The 20,009-nt window shown below is 39.8% G+C and overlaps 1 protein-coding gene across 2 annotated transcripts in view; it reads right to left on the reverse strand.

Annotated features, from left to right (window-relative positions):
• Window positions 1–20,009, reverse strand: part of KCNH1 (potassium voltage-gated channel subfamily H member 1) — a 175,762-nt gene that overhangs the window by 28,407 nt on the left and 127,346 nt on the right. The window lies entirely within an intron of this gene.

Genomic DNA, 20,009 nt, shown 5'->3' on the forward strand with positions numbered 1-20,009 from the left:
GGGCACAGCACTGTGAAGGACACAGTGCTGCTACAGGTGCTACAAGGCCTGGGAGGTTGCCATGGCACAGATAGGACAATAGATTTGTTAAATTTCACTATGGGCCTTTCCTGCCCTTGAAATGGCCAATTTAGGAGGGGCCAAGATCCCAGTCATATCCTTCAGAGGTGGAAGTTCAGCATAGCTTCACTGAAGTTACTGGAATTTTCTAAAGAGGAAAGCACATACCAATAACTGAAACCCCTGCTTTCAGTATTAAGAATGAAACTATTAAAAAAATCTATCAATGAGGGGAAAAAAGTAATTTTGGAAGATATTCAACCCTTATCTCACTTCACAGCTTGGCACCACCATACTTCTTTTACCAATTTCACGAAAAGAAGTTTCACAATATTTTTGTGGTCATAAATATAAATATTAAAAAATATCTTTAAAGCTTTAGTTGAAGTCACTTCCACAGCAAGCTGGAATCAGGAGGCCAAGTGCTGGAAGCAGCTGTAGTTAGAGCTATGCTGGAGTTCTTAGGACACCTGAGACACAGCACTCACAGGACTATGTTCTCTACAAGTCACCAGCATATCTGTTGAAGTGCTACATACCTTCATAGCTTCTAAGGGAAAAAAAAAAAAAGGGTTTTGTGACAAACTAAATTATTAAAAATTTCAAGCATCTGACAGCATCTTACAGTGATGTTCAAAAGTTGCCTCCATGCAGGTATTATTCTGCCTTTATTCACTGACCCACATCACTTCCTTCCTGTGCTGGATTTTAAAGCCAATGGGAGCACAGCCTTTTCACATTCACATTTTGCTCAGTCTGAATCTTTAAATGTCCCTATTTTACCATTCAAGATAAGTAAAAGAGTCCAACTGAATAGCAGTGCACAAATGAGTAATTCTGCTACCTATTGGCTTAATCTTTAATTTATCTTCCCTATCTGAGGGATGCTTTAAAGCATCAGTCTAGGCTCAGACCTGCAGTGCCAACCTGCTACAAATTCAATGCACTATGGTTCAGTGCAAGTATGCAGCCCAAGCCTGCATTATTGAGATATGTAACTCTAGGGAGTGAGAAGTAGTCAGGAACTCACCTAACCCATTACCATTCTGACCTGCCTTTAAAATCCTATCAAAGCTGGTGAAGAAGGCAAGTGTGTGCATGATGAGTGCTGTTCTGAGTCTCTCTTCCCATTCTAGAAAGGAGCTCTTTTGAGGTTTTCTGGTCCAAAGTGTAGATGCAGATGTTCAAAATTGGATGGGTTTCCTTGTAATTTTTAAAAATGCAGACATGGAGGGGTTTTGTTTGGTTTAGGGTTTTTTTTTTTGTGTGGGTTTTTTTTTGTTTGTTTGGTTTTTTTTGTTGGTTTTGTGGGTTTTTTTTTTTGGTGGGGGGGCGGGTAGTATCTCTGGAAATCAGGTCCAAAACCAAAATACAGCACTAGAGAGGCATATAGATTAATTATGGGCTTACGGGTGCAGAATCCAGAAGATCACATTAAAACACTTCTCACAGATACACACTGGGTTTGCTATGAAGTAGATAAAACCTTATTCCACTACTGTTCTGGTGACTCACGAGAATACAATGCCAATTTTCTTTGTTTCAATGCTTTGGCATTTAAGCAGGTAAAAGGTACTGCTCAGGCTCAATACACTGGGAAATACAGGCCTTATTGCTCATCCTTATGAGATTAACAGAAAGGGTACAGCTTTTAAACTTTTTTATAACTGCATTTGTTCAATTGCTGCTGAAAAAAAAACCCTTCTGTGCTTAAACTGGCAGATGTTTTTTTGCATTATTTGTCCTCAATTCACACATAAGATACAAGAAACACCACTGAAAAAAGAAAAAAAAAAGAAAAAAATAAAAAAGAAAAAACCTAACCAAACAACAAAACAAAAACAGCTAGGACGGAGCAAAGTGAGGAGACATCACAATTGAAACAACAAGATTATGCCTTGCGTGCATGACCCTTGTGTAAAAATACTTCATTTGTTTCTGCACGATGCTGCCCCATAAAAAGGTCAGATCTACTGTATTACCAACCTATAAATAATTCAGGGTTATAAAGCTTCTTATCTGATGTTGAAAATGCAGAGGGCACACAAGAGTGCTTTTTGAACAAAGTCTTCATAAACCTTGCAGATCAGAGAATATGAAAGTGCCCAGCCCCGGAGAACGATGCGCTGCTCCCTGAGCCTGCAGGAGGGCAGGTCCCTGGCATGACTTGCCCAAGGTGCCCATGAAGATCCACTGCAAAGCAGCTCAGCCAGCCCAGCTCCTGCTCACAGCTGAGGGCACAGCTAGGCTGGGTGAGAGAGAGAGAATTTGCACAGGGGCTCTTTCACACCAGACTTTGTGCCAGCATGAGAGAAGAGCCCATGTTTTCCACAATGAGTTTTTGTCTAAATGCTTGGGAGAGGAAGATTCATGTTCTACCATCACAGTCCAGACACAGGAATTTATCAGAAATCAGGCTAATATTAACTCCATATGCCCATACTCCAAATCCATACACTGCTGCATCTGAAACATGAATACATTCTGCTGACAGTTCTAATGGCACTATCCATACATTGCAATTATCATGTAATGTTGTCACTTGCTTTCACTAGTTCCCTTTGTAGAGAAATTTTAAAGAGTAGCATCAGAATTTCTGTTTTCACAACTATTCCAAATATTTTAGCAGATGGTTTCTCGTTTTGTTGAAATAGTCCTGGTGTTGACCCCACACATCAAAAGGCGAGCCATTTTAGAGTATTTATCATCTTCTGAAAATTGATAACAATAACTAAATCCTCCTTTTTTTCCTTACTTGTGACTTAGAAGATTCATTCTGATTCTGTATAAAACAAGGAATGAAGGAGATGGCTTTGAAAATGACTGGACTTTATTAGCTAAAACAAAACTAACTGCTTTTATTTCTCGATGATGCTTTAAAATATTTGCAATAAAGCAAAAATACACCCTTAATCTGTTTGAACCATTTTTCCTCTGTATATATTTTCCCACCGTTTTTATGGATTAAAAAAATGCATCGAGATGAAACATCTGTTTGACCTTAAAGCACACAATCTGTCCATTGTCTCCTATGGAAAATAGAAATTATATTGATTTTCCAGTTTTTTTTCCTTCTCTGCAATGAAAAATGGAAAATTACTTTAGCATGCTTAGATCTCAGCCTAGACATGGAGGGCCCAGCTGGCAATTCTGCAGGCCACATTGATTCTTCTGGATTTTTCCTACCTGTGCAACTATCTTTTCCCCAGAAGAGGTTGGAAACAGCTGCAGGGGGTGACTGCTCAGCACTGACAGGTGACTGCGTCTGTTCCTACACCCCAGACTACAGCCACACATCCACTTTGGTGGCAGGAGTGGGGTTGTGATGCACCTGAGATGCAGTGCAGCACCGAAGAACACATCAGTGGGAATATGGGGGAGATGGAGGGGCAGCATGATCCATCTCTACCACCTCATGGGCATGGATCTGCAATACTTTTATCTCAGTATGCCACTGTCATGACTGACTGGTTAAATGGCTGCTGGGTGCTCTACAGGCATGCAAAAGGAAAAATCCTTTCTTTAAAAGATGATGTGCTGTCCTGTGCTACATAGCTACCACACAGAGGCAGCCTGAATTGCCTCCTCACACCTCTGAGCACATGTGTACAGAAATGAACTACCTGCCACCTAATCAGGGGCAAAACATGAGGGAGCCAGTCCCTGCCTCCTACTCTGATGAACCAACCACCTAACACAATGGGGAAAAACTCCACTGGTCAGGTCAAGCAACAAACACAGTGCTTCTCCCAGAGGCTGAAAATCACCATTTTCTTGGAACAAAGTGGAGAGGCGATTTCTTTTTTAGATGGCAAATCCTTTCTAAGGTACTGTGAGGAGCAGCACAGCTACAAACTGCAATTTATAGAAAGATGATGAACTGTGACCAAAGCCCATACTCCCCAGGTTAAATCACTGCTTCTACAGAACTGAATTCTACCAGAGACCTACCGCAATCAATCTCATTCTCATAAAGTTACAACCCCAGAACATACAGCAGCACAGCAGCATCTCAAATGGGAAGAGGAAAAGGAAGAAAGTCTACAAGCAGCAATTGTCATGACTTGCATTTTCTCAGTATTATGCTTCCTCTTCACTTGTTTATCTTGTTCCAAAATTCTTATTTCTCATACAAAACAGGAAAGTGGGTCCCAAATGCATTATATAAGTGCCTTAATAATACAGTCTTAAAAATTTAAAAGTGTGCTTTTAACGAGTGCTTACAATGTTGTTTTCATTTTATTTTGGTGAGAGAAATAATTAATATTAATGCAGGGAACACAGTATCATTTTACATTCATTTTGTTAGCTGTTAAATTGCTGCACACTCCCCACTCACTCTTATTACTCATCGCTGTTTTCCTCCTCCCGTGGTAGCTGTAGGAGTGAACTCTTGGCTGCTGCCTGTCCACAGCACGTAGCTGTCTCTCAGTCAGCTTCAGAGCCTTTGCAGTCATGCTCTGATAAATCTGCCATGGTAGGAACAGGATTTGGACTTATGTTACTTTAGCAGGATCAGAACTAAGCCTTGAATCCTCGCATATGTTACACACACAACACACACACACACACAGACGTGCCAGAAAGCAAAATACCTTCAGTGCTTCCAGAGCCCTGCAGCACCTCAGCCTTGCACCGTTTGTTATTAGACAATTCCATGGACAGGAGTCCTGTGTTGTGTGAGTCACAGAGCAGGGATGGACACGGAGTTCAAATGAGTGGGACAACGAGTGCCACCATGGTGCCACAGCAGAGCCAGGGACAGCGTGTCTGCCCAGCGAAAGCACAGCAAGGGATGCTGAGCAGGAGGCGCCCTGCCAACAGCCTGACCTGTCTCCTTGGCTGCTGCCATGCACCAGAGACTGGCTAAAGCAAAGGAGACTGCAGTGCCAGCGAGCAGCTGAAAGCACCGACCCCTGTGAAGCGTTCTGCAGCTGTGGCAGCAGCACAGGCTGGGTCCCGGGCTGCACGAAGGCCTGAGGCTTTGCAGGAGGCTTTCTCCTCACAGTCCCTGGGCTGAGCACCTCCTCTGGCAGCCCTGGCCAAGCCTCCTTCCACGTACATGGGAGAGGAGCACAAAGGGACACATCCTGCATCAAGCCCCTTGTGTGCGTATACCCATAACCCGTGTTTTGGGGAACAGAAAAGCTTCCTATGCTCACCACAGCCCACAAGTTAATCAGGTTTGCCTTAGGGAGCCAATAATCTCACTTACCCAGCTGCAAAGACACAGCCCCTTCTACACCTATAGAAATGGTGTGAGAGCAATCAGGATGTTCTTGAGATCCCACAGCACAGGACAAAATTTGCCTTGAGGACTTCTATTCGAGTTTCCTGTCATCAGTTTCCAAAGACAACTGTGACCCCCAGGTGGGGCAGAACTGCAATTACAATATCACAAGTAACTGACTGCATCTACAGGTATCTCTTGTGCCAGAAAAGCAGAGTTATAGAGATAAATTATCACAGCAATATATAAAATGGAAAAGCCTATTTTGTGCAAAACACACAGCAACAGAAAGATGTAATAGGCACATACACTGCTTTGTTTGCAAAGGAAATCTAATTTTTTGACATAATAAAGTACTTCAAAAGACAAAGGTAAATCCTCTGTCTCCTCTTATCAAATGCAGATACAACTACAGAATGAGAAATGACACCAATGAATATAAAATCTATAGCAGTTAACAGCAGACAGTCCATTTGAATATTTGGGAGTCATACTCTTTTTTCAAACCTAGCTAGTAACAGGCACATAGGCACACAGCAAGATACTGGAGAGAGACTTTTCTTGGTCTTAAATGTCTGGTTAAGCTACTCAGTTAATAATAATTCTGTTGTGACTTTTGAAACTTAAGATATCCGAACAGTTACACTTTGCTGCAACATTACAGTACTGGGAATTTACTGTTTCCTCACTATAAGGAAAAGTATGATTAATGCATTTTCAAAATAAAAATGGAATAAACAGATGGAAGTAGTCGTTGCAACTGCTACTTAATTTGGCCTTAATTTGTCTTCGTCTTAAACCCCTCATTTATAAGAAAAGAGGGACTGCTCTGAGATGGCACATCCCAAGCACACAGCTGGCTTGGGGGCACAGGCTCTCCCACAGGCAGTGCCTGACCTCTGTTTTCTCTATTAAACTCTAAAACTTCCATACAGCTAAACCAGATATAAGCAGCAAATGCCTGATGATCCACTTGCAGTTACACTTTACATATTAAAGGAATTATTAAAGAAAAATAAACAGCCAGAAAGGGGCAGTTTTAGAGTAGGGCAAATGAAAATTTTAAGGTTTCCCTTCCCCCCAAAAAAGCTATTTCTGGCTTTGCTTTAAAACTGGCTGAAAGATGTCAGACATGCAAATTCCCTCCCCCAGCATCAACTCCAAGAGGAGCAGAGCTGCAGCAGATAGAGGAGCAGAGACCAAAGCTGAGCATCTGCTGCGTTAAGTGGGAGTTCTGCAGCCTCCACACTCTCTTCACTCCTTCCAAGCCCCTCTGCCCTGCACCACCCACCTCTCCTGTGAGCCACTCCTGTAAAACATGGGCCCTCATCCTTTATTTCTCCTTCCAGTCCTGCAGCAGCTTTCTTAGAGCAGAGTCAACTCCTCTGCTGGAAGGTGTACTGCTTTTCTGAATTAGGGGCACCCATCTCCCACATGGTTGCCAGACAAAGCCTGAAATATTTCAGGTACTCTTCTCAGTAAGAAAACACTGAGCAGTTGGCTATCACTGCTACAGCAGAAACTGCTACTGGATTTGCTGGAGTGGGGAACCATTTTGGGAAACCTCAAAGGGTCAGCAGAAAAAGGGCAAGCAGAAAAGAGAAGCTCAGCTCAATATCATTTGTAAAGCCTGCTTTTGCTGTGAATACAGCAATACTGTTCTTTTGGGACCTGTGAAAGGATAAGTCTGTGACATATCTATGATGTGACGTACTTTTTTTCCAGAAAGCATCTTTCCAGGGAAGATGCTCACTGAGCTCCAAGTAAAGAAACTGTGACTTCCATCACTGTCCCAAGCAGAATTCATTACAATGTTTGTGTGCTTTGTCACATCAGCCACTGGCTAACATCCCCTCCCACCTCTTCTGAAAGCAGGAAAGTCTCATTCTGTTTCAGAGGAGAGCAGCATCGATGTTTGAATTCAACAACAGCAAACAATACTCATTCCTGTAGAAAAGCAGAGGCAAATCTCATGTGCCACCCGTGTAAGTATGCAACATCCAACTAACCATGAGGCAAAACACTTCCTTCAGTGTGTCCCCTTAAAAAACTTGAAACAGGTCCCTGCTTTCTAGCAAACCATTCTGCAGGCTCTGGCGAGATGCTTCCCAGCTTTCCCAGAGAACATGCAAGCTCTTTTTTCAGCTCAATGCCAGGCTTTCAGAACATGAAAAGGCTTTAGACACTGCTTTTGTACAACAGAAAGGACCATCAGTGTCCTTCTCCACATGCTGGTTTCTCAAATATATGCTACAGAGATGTTCTCAACAGCTAGGGACTGATGTATTTTGCTTCAAAAAAGCAGTGAAAAATTCTGATGAAAATTTGTTTCTGCTTCTCACAGGAGGCATGTTCAGAACTATTGCACTAGCATGGCACAGCTGCCCATAGTCACAAAAACAACAGGAAAGAGGATGTTAGTGGAAAAAAACTACAGTAGATAACCTTCCACAATGGGCAATATCCATTTGTATGAGAAATTGTAGGTATCCCTTTAGTGCAGACCTCAAGGAAGACAATAACTAGCCTGGCTCAAGAAAATTGAGTACCTCTATCTGCAAGCTCTAGAGGAAACATCCTCAGCACAGGCTCTAGGGGAAACATCCTCAGCACAGAGTCAGTACCTGCCACTGAGATTTCATTCAAATAATTTGATAAATAACTGCATATATGTCTCTTCTGTTGCATTAGTCAAGCTGGCAGCCCTTGCTTATAAAATATAAACAGGATAGATAACAACAGGATTAGTTCAGTTTCATCTAGCTCAGCAGTGTTAATATCTTTTCATAAAAATGCACTCAGGAGTCTGCCTTGCAATCATCCAGGCATAACTTTGTTATCATGAACTAATTATTATAGACAGTTTGCAATGGCTACACATTTCTGTCTCTAGTAAACAGATTAAATCACTGAAAGATGTCTACAGCAATAATCATGCAAGACTGTTATAGTGAAAACTCCATTTGTTAATCCTTTTCCTTAATGTTTGAATATCACAAGCAACTGATTCACTGGTGAGGCTGCCTGGAGGACTACCAGTGAACACTCCAGGAACAGGAGGAAATGTTGATATCTTTTGTGGAAGAATGTGAAAAATATAGCCTCATATTTTGCAATTTTTACCTCACCAGGATAAAACAGTATCTCAGTGCTACAAGGCACCCCAAGTTAAAGAAAGTTCATTGTCTACCACTACATACATGATCAAAACCCACAAATATGACTGACATACAGGACAAAAGAGAGTGGACAGACCACAGTAACGCAGCAACAGCATTGCCAGTGACCTATCTACCAATGTGCTGTGAAGTAAATCAAAAACCTTATCTCACTGATGCTTAATTTTCTACCTGGACCTCACTGCTCTCCTATAAATTCTTTCCTGGAATTTACTGGAGTTGATAACCGCCCAAGAGGCAGAAAGCAGGCACACCACCCATACAAACCTTTTCCAAAGCAATTCTCTGCTTCTGGTGTTTTGGCAGCTCCAACTGAGTGACAATAAATCACAGCTGTTGGCTGAGTCAAGAGTTGCTTTAAATGCCATTGTCTGTAAAAACTCATACCAATTTACTGGTGCTATGCTCTGATGAATGGAAGACAGCAGTGTTGAAATCCATTTTAGAGTGACACCTTTACTGTCAGTATTTTGTAAACAATGTAGAGGCTGATCTGGGTATCAAAGAGGAGCATGCAAATATTTTGTTACAGCATTTGTTGATGGCATTTTATAGATAAATAAGTAAATTATATGGATGTATGTACATAGAAACTGCATTTAAAGGTCTTGGTTGATTTTGTTCAATCCCTTTGTTCTTTAAAGTGAAATGCAGTCTTATAGAAGCCTCACAGTATTGTGAGCATATAATTGGAAATAGTTATTTTCCACCACTTTCTTTGATTATCTCCCACAGAAACTTTGTTTTTCTCCTGCTGACAAAATAAACTTATTGCAAAGTTCCAGACATTAGTAACACATCCCTGCAGAGCCTGAATTATAGATTTTTCCAATATTCAAAAAGAAAAAAGCAGAAATGGATTGTGTACACAATGAACAGCTTTTTACCTTGGTATTAACCTGAGGCTTGAAACCAGATTGGCTCAATAATCCAAGAGTTTCCTAGAGCCACTTTTATGAAGAGAACAAAAAAATGAACGCAATGGAGTATTATGCGACTTGGTTTTATCACTCAATTGTCTAAAAATTACCAGGTACATTCACACTACTGTTGGAAAACCATTATCATTAACAACCATATCGATTCCCACTTACAAAGAAGTCTTTAAAAAAGATAATTGCCCAGTCTGACTAGACAATTCCCTTTTAACTACACACAGAAATATGTGGTGTTGCAAACCCCCTACACAAGAGCGTGTTCTCTACCTTAACTGTGAGTGAAGATGCAGTGAGGAAGGACTCTGTCCTTTGGTGATCTATGGTATTATCCATGTGATGGCACTGCTTTCTCCTTTACTGCCCTCCCAGTGGCACTTAACAGAGACTTAGAAGAATGAGGTATTTCTGTCTGCTCAAGCTTTGTGCCAACAAACTACATCGAGTGTCTCTCTCTAAAACTGACAACAAACTAATGTACAACTTTGAGATGTACACTTCCCCTAAAAAAGGGGTTGTTGGTATTGTTCTGCAGGTCCTTTCAAAGAGGAGACTGTGATGGCTGAGGTGTTTTGCTGAAGGGAAAGCACTTTGTGTCACTTAGGGGGCCTGTTTTTCATCAAAAGCTTGGAACAAATGGAATGGTTCTGCCAAAAGTCTGGCTGCATGGTGGAGCAGACATCCAGAGAGGAGTGTAGCTGGCCAGGGGTGCTGAGCACCCACACAAAAAGGCAGAATCTGTTGCTAATTTTGATCTTGTTGCTAGTCTTGTGCCTACTGCATATTCCTCAGATCAGTCTGTTCTGCACCACTCGAGGGAGGAAGAACAGCTATCAGGCCAACACTTGACCCCACCTACACCAAATCAGCAGGCAGTGTATGTTCTTCCCAAAGTAAGTTTTAAAGAAATTACAGATCTCCCTGTGAGTATCTCTTTCCTGGAAATAAAACTTCTGTGCTACAAATGTAAAAGCATAGACCAGTAACAGTATCACCATCTTCAACAAGGATAATTTGCCAGCAAATCCTAGACCCTAATTTGAGAAGCAAATAACATATTTAAATTACACCGCAGGTTCAGCAGTTCAGAACAGATTTCTCTCAATTTCTATGAGAAAAAGCTTTTCTCTTACTTCTTTTATAATGCTTATTTGCCTTTTAACTAGTTTTCCTGCAGGCATATACTATAAAGCCATAAAAGTGGATTGTTATACTGCCATATCTTAAAAGTTGTGTGTCTGCAGCTACCTTAATGTTATTCTTTATTGAAGTCAGCACCACCAAATTTATCCTATCATCATTCATAACCCTCATATAGCTGATACCAGTGCATGAAGATCCAAACACATTTATTTCCCATGCATCTACATTTAAACCATTTATTTTGCTTGACTGCTGACAGTCCTACACAGTAATAGAAAACATTTTTGATTAGCTGAAATAAAGCACCCTTCTAGAAAATGAAGTCTTGATGAGGGTGTCATTTTCTATCATTGACTGAATTTGTTGAAGTTCTCAATATTTAAAGTTGTTTAGACTGGTGGTTCATTTACGCTGAAATTTTATTCTTTTTACCTATTTGTGCTACAGTTTATAAATTACTTTGATCCTGAATGGAACATTTAGAATGAGGTAACAGAAATATTTCAGTTGTTGTAGATTTAAAGGTTTACAGTGTCTGCTTCTGTGTGCAGTATGGAGCCAGAAAGTTCTAACCCATTAGAGTTTCTGGGATTACATTTTTTACTATTTTAAACCAAGATCCTGGCTTCTGCTTTTTCTCTATAACATTTCCTATTCGTCCTCTTATCCATTAGAGCCCCTCAAAACTTATAGTTACTGCCCACTCCATCATCTGTGTTGATCCATTCTTCCCTTCTGCTTTTCTCCAGGCTAAATAAATATCTCCAGCTCCCTCAGGTGCTCCTCACAGAACTTTCTCTCCAGACCTTTCACCAGCTTTCCTAAAGACTACACAGAGAATCAACAAATACCTTAAAAATGGATTGCCTAAATAATTCTATAAAGGTTCCTTTTCTGTTCAAAAATGCAATTTCAGCTAAATACACCCTGCCTATGTTGGGCCTTACCCTCTTATAACAACTCAGCACTGAGATCTGCATTGCCATCAGCCTCTGCTGCACTTCTTCCTTCCTCGAACAGAATGTCCAGAGAGGTTGTGGAGTCTCCCTCACCAGGGATATTCAGGAATCTTCTGGATGTATTGTGCTCTAGGATGACCCTGCTTGTGACTCCACAAGTCAATTAAAACAGGAATGCACTTCTGCCCTTCCCTTAGAGGAAAAGGAATATTTCAAACACAAAGCATCAGAGAACCTCCAAAATCCCCCTGAAAACGTCATGGCCTCTCCCTAGTTCTGTTCATTTTTCATACTCTCCCAGGCAAATACCACCAGTGAGTCCAAAGAAGAGGGATCTCATGCTTGGTGGGCTGCTGGTGCATGATCCTCAGCTGAAGTTCCTTGACAGTGGCCCACCTTAGGGAACAATGGAAGGAAAGATAACATTTATGATTACGGTGTATTTCAGTTTTCCTTGGCATTTAGTTACCCACAGTCAGCTTTCCTCCATCCTGAAGGCTATTCTAAACATCAGCTCCTCGTTGCATTAAATGACTCTGCATTCCCAGCACTAGCAAGCTCCTGCACTGAAACTACAGGTTCTGTAAACTGAAAGGAAACAAAGAGCAGATTTGGTGTGCAGGGATGGAGGAGGGAACAGGGAGAGGTGTTCCCTGGCAAACAGTTCTGTGCTTTTCTATCTATAACATGACAGCCATGCGTTAAGGAGCACTAACAAGATCACTGCTAAAAATGGATTAGGAACAACATCACTCTTCTTTGCTGGATCGTGCCTTAAATATACCAGATAAAAATCAATTCATTTTGTAATTAATGGAGAGTTAAATTACAAAACATCTTTTTATCATCTCTTCATCAGGAATACTTTTGCATTGACAAAACATTATAGCATACACTCGAAGACAACAAACAAAACCTGCCACTCTAATGAATGTTGTGCTAAGATTGATTTTTAGCAGGGCATAATCACCAAGATAAAGACACTGTTACTGGAAGCCATAGTATAAAGCTGAAATTCCTTTAACATTGACTTTTCCAGTCATGGATAAGTGACAAAGAATAATTTAGACTTTTAAATGTTGGATTTCTTAAAATCTGAACTGCAGTAATTTTGTTCTCTGGAGCATATTTGAATCCCAATGCAATAAAGCCATGTTTAAAATTAACTAGCAACACAATTTTTCCATAGAATCATAAAATCATGGAATGGTTTGAGTTGGAAAGAAACTTTAAGATCATCCTGTTCCAACCTCCCTGCCGTGGGCAGGGACACCTCCCACTAGGCCAGGTTGCTCCAAGCCCCATCCAACCTGGCTTTGAACACTTCCAGGGATGGGGCATCCACAGCTTCTCTGGGCAGCCTGTTCCAGTGCCACACCACCCCCACAGCAAAGATTTTTTTTTCTTACTATCTAATCCAAACCTATTAACTTTTCTTTCTCAAGAGGAGATACAACAAATTCCCGCTTTGCAGTACTACAGGCTTAGAAATAAAGGTTATTTTTGCTGTTTGAAATTCATTAATACCACCATTTTAAACCAAGATACCCTATTTTTGCATTTTAGTATGCTGCTTTAAAAAATATATTAGGTTATTATCAAATAAGAATCTAGCCCAGGTTACACAATAGACTTGAAAAGAAAAATGGCACAGACTCAAAACATAGTAATTTAACTTTCTATTCTTTAAGAGAAAGATTTCACTTATTTGTCTTAAATGAAAACACACACACACACAAAATCCTTAGCTTATTCTCTTGTGGTAAGGAATCACATTAGAGGTAGATACAGTGTTCCCCTCTCACTCTGTTTTCAGTGTCCGGGCCAGACTGTCCATTGGCAAGAGGCAGATTTAGCACAGGGGGTGATTCCAGTGACTCACAGACACCTCGCTATTGTATAATCATGCAGAAGAAGATGCAGAGGCTTTATTTGTGGAAGCAATTTCAACTAAGAGCAGAATAAGAAAGTTAGTAGATATATTTATGCAGTTATTCAGGGGTAATGGCTGCAAAAACACAGGGAGGACATTTGCTGCGTAAGTCACTTAACTTGGTGTCTCAAGACTGACAAAAACAAGGAATGAGACAAACAGAAGAAAGCAATTCTGGAATAAACACTGAAAGCAGAGGGACTATAGACACCTCAAGCCAAAGACTGTTGCACGAGTGTGTGTGTAAATATTTGCACACTCAGACCTGTCTGTGCAATAACAGCAAGATTTGAGAGGGCAAAGGAAAGGGAGTGCAGAAGGGAAATGCCAGACATAGTTTTTGGTCCCTTCTGGCTCTGCCACTGCCTCTGGCTGGGAAATACTGTGAAACACAGAACTGACTCAGCAGGTTTCAGACTTTGCACCTCAAGCATAAATACCCTCACGTAGGCACAATCCTAAGTGCCCATGTGATTTGTCCAGTAACACGGAATAAACAGCTATAAAACAATTCTTGCCAGCAGGACAGGGACCATAGGCTTGGAAGGCAATGACACCTCCTTCAAACCCAACTGTGTGCTGTCACATACAACTGCAACCTCTTCATTGGCTTCACAAGTTCTGTCTTTGACCTAATTTGACTTTTACTCATATTTAAAAGCCAGTTTCAACATCTCATCCTTTCCATAATAAGAAACCTGATTTTGAATTCCATCTAAAATTATCCGTGATCAATGTACATCTATTTAGCGTAAGCCTCACTCTTTTTTTAGCAAGTAGTGGTCATAAAGTCCCATTTTAGTTCCTCTTAGAATTCACCACTATAATATTGTATATCAAAAGTAAGACTATGCCATTCTCTGCTTTCCAATTAAAGAAAACATATTGTCAGAAAACTATCTGACCACCAACTCTAAAAGAGTTGGAAGAACAGTATGTCTTAAAAGTCTAGCACATGAAAAGCAATGATTAATGACAGATGCCATATTGACCTTGTTGCAGCCCGTGGAGCATTTGTTGTGGCCAGGAAAATGTTCCAAAAAGCCAAATTTGGCAGCAAAGGCGCCTTCCAGCTGGCTGGGAGACTGCTCTGTACCTGTTAAGAAATAGCACCCTATTTCCTATTGCTTGGAAATTCTCCACAGTTTCTCCAGATAGCTTTTAATGGGTTTTTTTGCTTTTGAACTATTCTTACTTATTAATTATAAAAGAAGGATCATATTCCTAAAACCAGCTTGTCATAATATGTTTGTTTGTTATTCAAGTAAATACAGTAGGTGGAATTAAAAAAAAAAAAAAAAGGTTTAGGGCCTTTTACTGAATATAAATATATCAGTGAAGTGGAATTTCACTGATATATTGTGAAATTTATTTTATAATGAAGTAGCTCTTTTATAAATATTATAGCAAACATATTTTCACCATTTTTTAACTGCTTTTAAATTAAAACCTAATTGAAATAAAAATAAATTATTTAAAATATATTGGTTCTGTGCAACACAGAGGATCAATATAAGACCTTGAAAAGTAATGCTAAGATGGGTATAAAATTACCTTGATGCTTTTTTCTTCTTCAAAACTGGGAGGAGACTGTGTTACCAACACTAGTATTGCTTATCATGCAAATGGGTTTGGAATTCACAAGATTAGGAACCAAAAATACCCTGCTTTTTAGGTTTTGTATTACACATTTCCAAGTATTTATAACTGTGGGATTCCTAAATGTATGAGTTGTGTTCCTTGCATAGATGCTTGTATCCAGGAATTCTGCCATCAGGGGAAAAAAACACCAAATGCAGTCTTTTCATGAAATTACAGGAGCTGGCACGCGCTGCAACTCTTGCTATTTTATTGTGAATCTTAAAATATAAAGTGGGGGGTTTGTAACAGCCTAGTTCTCAGAACCAAATGGTGTCTGCAAATGAAAATACTTCCAATAAGCAAAAAGAATGAACTTGCTGTTGGTCTGTAACAGGAGGCTGGCTGGCACTCCAAAGTGTTACTTTAAATATGTGGTATAAAAATTCTTCACCATTGTGTGAAATGAGATTTCTGGCACATCCTGACCCCTTCATCTTATGCCATCTGCTCTACCTCTCCTCTTTTCTGGAGGCAGCTCTATCCCCACCTTCAACTCAGTGAGGCAGAAGAGGTTTGTGCTGCTGAACATTGGGCCATTGCACTTTTTAATTCTCCAACTCTTCCATGAGTTTTCCTAACAGTGTAGACAAGGAAGCAAACCAATCAAATGAAAGCCATTCATCATCTGGACAGAAAGAGTGCTGGAAAATTAAGGGGGAAAAAAATACATGGGTTTTTAACAGAGGTAAAAAATAGGAGTCCATCAGAAAACAGGAAAACCATTGAGAATTTTCACAGGTTCAGAATCCAAAAAATTCAACACAACCAAAGGGCAAAAAGCAAATAGTTCAGAGGGTATGTCGATTCATTACACCTCATTTAAGCTATTAATGCAGCCTCAGGTGGGTTTAGGAAAGGGAAGTGTACCTCAGAGTTAAAGGCTGCTCAGAGCAAAATGTAGTTCTGCATTAGGATTAGATTCCATGCAGCATTCCAATTTCAGCAGAACCTGAAGGCAAAACAGGGGCAGGCAACAAAGACAAATGAAGAAGGAAGAGCAAAAAATGAGGAAGAGCTTTATGCCATGTTGCTGGAGTGCTGCTGTCAGTCTCTGCCTAACCGTTTATTTGGCAGATCTCAACTAAAACCACACTTTTCTATAAGTATGCTTTACCTTTCCTCCAAATTAAAATTTTAAAGCCCATGCCAAAAAGCAAACCATTTATATTGTAATATTTTCATTTTATTCTCTCCACTTTCGGAGGTTCTCAGTACTGAGGCTTCTAAAGCAATATCAGAGACATTACAACAATATAAGGAAAATCATGGGCTTTACTGTAGAAAAATGAAGCCAATTAAGCACCTGAAAAATGACCTGAATGCTGAGATACTGAACTGCAAAATGAATAGAACCAGAGTAAAAAGCAGGTTGCTTTTGAATACCATGATGAGGTACATTTGGAAAATCAACAAATTAAAGCCATTTCTATTAACATCAATTACTTACTTTCAGAGGAATTACTCAGACCAGTTGCTTATCCCCATTCCTCAAGACCAATCAGTAACTTATCTAAGGGCACCATGGAGAATCTTATTTAAAAAACAGATGTGCAAGGAGGGAACAGGGGCTGGGAATGGAGGAGCCAGTGCTGGAATTGCTGTCACTGTGAGAGAAGGAGCAGGGCAGGGTCAGGCCACAGTGAGCACTGAAAGGTCACCAGCCCTGGATCTGAAACCTGGAGCATCGACCTGAAAAGGGACCAGTCTGAATAAAGAGTGCATTCCAACGAGGCTGGGGGGAAGCAGCAAAGCACTTCTCAGCCAAAGTCTTACAAGCAGCTCCCCTGCACTTCTGGTTGTACAGCAAAGTGTTAACAAGCCAGTGCTCCACACAGCTCTCTGTGACCTGGAAGCTGACCATTTTCCATCAGAAAAACTAATTTACTCAGACTATTCTCCAAAAAGGCTTGAAGCAGCTTCATCTCACCCCTTCCCTGTGTTCAGCAGCTCCCCAGAGCTCCTGGTTTAACAGCAGCAAGAAACAGTCCAGGTCACTGCTCCTTTTGTACCATTTCTCCCAGTATTGCTGGCAAAATAACTCTGATGATAATATTACTGATTGCAACCAAATGCAATGAATTCATTACAAATTTCATTTCATAAATAATTATTTTGCTCTCGCATTCTTAGATGCTTTCAGAAGTAATAAATCAATTAACGAACATAGCAAGTGTCTTCTTTTTCAGTGCTGACAAGGCACAAATTTTGTTAATTGTAAATGTCAAAGTCTGTCATTAAACTAGTAGGCATACTCTGCATAATAAATACCAAACAATCACCCTTAATTCTAATTTAATTTCTGCACAGTGACACACATTTACATTTGGGGGAAAAAAAAGAAGTTGAAAATTATGCCTGCTTGTGACTAGTTATCCTGAAAGAAATGAGAGGGGGAAAAAAGCAACTTGTTATCAGATTGTTTAAATTTAATTATCTATGTTTTACTAATTCTACTTTTTCTGAAAAAAAACTTTGTTTTTCTCTGGAATGATCTGATTGCAAATCACAGAACATCTGAATAGAACATGTATAGAACATAGAAATTGGTCATAAAATTGTAAGAAAATTAGAAAGCATTGGTAAGAATAGCAACAAATAGGCAATTTAATTAGAATGCCTGCTATGAACTATGAAACAACAGTGTGCTTTATTCTGTCTGGAAATGTTGATTTGCAAACACTGAGGCAAGTAATATGTTCCAGAAGGACATTTGTGTCTCATATCAAAATGGATATTCACATTGTAGCAACATAAAATATTTTTTCTTTGGTATCAGAGGTAGAAAAACTGCAACCTAAGCACTAGAAACTGGAGGGAAAATAAGCAGACCTTATATTTTTAAATGTAAGCCCAGAAGACTTGAAAAAGGCCACACTGGGAGGAGAGTGCAAAATGGCACCATCATATTATAGTGAAATACTCACACTGGAGCCCCTTGTTCCACGCATCTGATTCCAGATATGTTTCAGAAAGTATTTTCATATCTCAAAGAGCTGAGGCTGAACTTGGTTTTAAACTTACTCCTCTATACTGAAGAAAATGTTTTTTTATTAAAGACTTCTAAAAATCACCTCAAAAAATTTGATACTCATCTGCAGTATGTTTACCTTCCCAGCACAAAATAATATAGGCAAAAATCTGACCTAATGCTTTTGTTTCTGAAACACTCAATGGCACAACTCAAATGCAACCAAGAGAAACACTGGAAGTGAGTTTGTCCATAATGAACATTTTATGATCATCTGAATTTTGTGCCACTTTACAGGCCATGTACTTTTCAGAACTGAACAAATTAAATATGTCAGATATGTTCAAAAATATTGTTAAAAATTTAATTAGCCCAGAATTAATTTAGGGAAGAAGGTGATTTTTCTTTTCATTTAGAAGTAATTATAATGAGTATGTTTAGGAAAAAAATCCTGTAACTTCAAATATTATTGTAGTTTTGGAAGCTGTTCCCTATCAGCAATTTCCTTCAAAATTTCTGCTATGCTTCTCATAAGATTTACAAAAGGAATCTGGATTGGTGGGGTTTTAGGACAAAAGCAAGATTCACGTACATAGCACTGTCTTGCACTTCTACATGCTAAGTTCACTAGTAAGATTTATTTTTAAGTTACTTTTCCAAATTGGCTCATTCCCTAATTTTACTGACTGAAAAACTATGGAAAGCAGGGGAAGGACACTTAATTTTCCTCCTTCCAAGTTATTTTTATTTCAGTGTTTCTGTTGTTTGTTTTCTAAAACAAGATAATTCTCCAAACTTCTGAGGAGACAGCAATCTTTTTTGTCACTTGCAGTATTGAATTTCTGAAGGCAATGTGAGGTTACAGCTACAGCTCCTCTCACAGCTCAGACCTCGTCTGATTTCTGATATCTGCTGATAAAGCACTGACTTCCCAGAAGAGACCACTGCTTACTACTACACTGTTGCTCATCTCACACATTCTCAAAGTGCTGATTGAGCTTTCAGTCTAATTAATTGTTACATTAAAGTAATAAATGGAGGCAGAGCATCTATACAAATAAGTTCTTTAGTGTATGCTCTTCAACCTAAGTTGTTCAAAAAGCATAATGCTGCCTAAAGCAAAACGATGTGGAATCACAAGTGAAGGTCACTGCAGTGGCAGCTGAGCCCCCTTGTCTCTCCATCCAGGAGTAGTGCAGATCCACTGCAAGGAGGAGAGGTTGACTCAGGTTCTGCCCGTAGGAAGCACACAGAATGATCTGGGGGAAGTGTTTTCTATTGCTGCCACCATGGGTGAGGTTCCTCAAGGACACACAGCTCCCCTACATGCAGTAAGCAGAGTCAAGTGGCTGCTAAACATGACCATTATTGGCCATATATTTGTGCCAAAAGCATACAACACAGCCAAACCTTAAATACGGGTAACTGTATGCACCAAGAGTAAGATGAACAGCAGCAAGGAAAAAAATATTTTATGTACATTGACCATCTCACATGTTTTGTCACCATGCTGTGGAAACTGAGACTCACATCTTCAGTATAATTTCAATTCTCTGCAAATACAGCTCTGGTATACACCTGTGATGTTCCCACTTCAGCCTTCACATATACAAAAAGAGTTACATTGGCTGCCATCGTGATGTTAAAAATGGAAAAGGGAAAGAACTGCCCAACCACTATTCCACTTCCGAGCCAAGGAAACATTTTTGTTTGCTTAGTTTGGGGCTTTTTTTTTACAGTATATACTTCAATGATCTGCCAAGAATAGATGGGCAATGCAATTTACATTTCTTTTGTCATACTTTTTAATGAACTAATTAATTCTGGCAGTAATGACCTAGATAGTGCTTGAAATTCTTGTTGCTACAGGAAATAATTTGCATAAAATAATAAAACAAGAGATATTTTTTTCTTGTTGGACCTGCACTGAAATATGGCCAACAGAAAATCTTACCATCTAG

This window comes from Taeniopygia guttata, chromosome 3 (genome assembly GCF_048771995.1).
Source record: "Taeniopygia guttata chromosome 3, bTaeGut7.mat, whole genome shotgun sequence".
NCBI lineage: Eukaryota > Metazoa > Chordata > Aves > Passeriformes > Estrildidae > Taeniopygia > Taeniopygia guttata.